Source organism: Zootoca vivipara, chromosome 16 (genome assembly GCF_965207765.1).
Source record: "Zootoca vivipara chromosome 16, rZooViv2.hap1.1, whole genome shotgun sequence".
Classification (NCBI taxonomy): Eukaryota; Metazoa; Chordata; class Lepidosauria; order Squamata; family Lacertidae; genus Zootoca; species Zootoca vivipara.
Genome location: NC_142599.1, coordinates 13391909 through 13393536, shown reverse-complemented (window position 1 = coordinate 13393536; position 1628 = coordinate 13391909).

Below are 1628 nucleotides of genomic sequence, written 5' to 3'. Positions count from 1 at the left end.
TGTGTCTCAGTTCACTTTGCCAGCCTCGTAAGCACCACAGAGCATGTCTTTGTGTTGCACTAATAATAATAATAATAATAATAATAATAATAATAATAATAATAATAATACTTTATTATTTATACCCCACCCATCTGGCTGAGCCTCCCCAGCCACTCTGGGTGGCTTCCAACAGAACATTAAAATGCAATAATCTATTAAACATTAAAAGCTCCCCTAAACAGGGCTGCCTTCAGATGTCTTCTAAAAGTCTGGTAGTTGTTTTTCTCTTTGACATCTGGTGGGAGGGTGTTCCACAGGGCGGGTGCCACTACCAAGAAGGCCCTCTGCCTGGTTCCCTCTAATTTGTAGTGAGGGAATAGCCAGAAGGCCCTCGGTGCTGGACCTCAGTGTCCGGGCAGAACGATGGGGGTGGAGACGCTCCTATAGCAGGAAAGACTATAATGGCTGGGGAGTTTTCATTTAGGGACAAAGGTACATGGCAAGAGGTCTATAAAATTTGTGCAGGGTGTTGAGAAAATGGACAGAGGAGGTTTTATACCTCAATGCAAAGGTAATCAAATGATTTCAAGACAGACGAAAGGCTGAACTTCACACGTTGTGCAGTGTACAGAACTCTCTGCCACAGAATTCGGTGATGGCCAGTAGCTTGGATGGCTCTAAAAAGGAGGTTAGACAAATTTGCAGAATAGCATGCCAATGGGTGTAAGTCATGATGGGATGTTATCCAGTGTTCTTTGTGGATGGGTTTTAATGATGCACGGTGGGGGCATCCAGTGCAACAGTTGCACTAGCGCAGGGATGTCCAACCGGTCGACCACAAGCGACTGGTCAATCCCCGGTAGCTAGCGGTCGATCGCGGGCTCTTTTTCAGTTGCGGGGGAAGAAGAACATCCAGCCTTGCCCTGTCCTCCATTCGCACATAATCGCTAGAACGCTGTGATGCTAGATCACTGTGATGCTGATTTTTTCCTGAGCGATCTTCTGGTGAGTGACACCCCCCCCCCAAAAAAAAAGCTTGATAACTTTGATCACTGCCAGTTTTTTATTCTATGAGTATATCGTAGTCTCGTGGGAGTTGGACGTCCCTGCACTAGCGGAAACTTGTTGCATAGCTCTACCTTTCTTTTAAATCAGAACCAGTGAAGGCGGTGAAGGTCCTGTGTGAGTGCCTGGAGGCGGTTGGAGGATGGATAGCGGTTAATGGATTGAAGTTGAATCCTGACAAGACAGAAGTACTGTTTTGGGGGGCAGGTGTGGAGGACTCCCTGGTCCTGAATGGGGTAACTGTGCCCCTGAAGGACCAGGTGCGCAGCCTGGGAGTCATTTTGGACTCACAGCTGTCCACGGAGGCACAGGTTAATTCTGTGTCCAGGGCGGCTGTCTACCAGCTCCATCTGGTACGCAGGCTGAGACCCTACCTGCCCGCAGACTGTCTCGCCAGAGTGGTGCATGCTCTGGTTATCTCTGGCTTGGACTACTGCAATGCGCTCTATGTGGGGCTACCTTTGAAGGTGACCCGGAAACTGCAATTAATCCAGAATGCGGCAGCTAGACTAGTGACTGGGAGTGTCCGCCGGGACCACATAACACCGGTCCTGAGAGATCTACACTGGCTCCCAGTACGT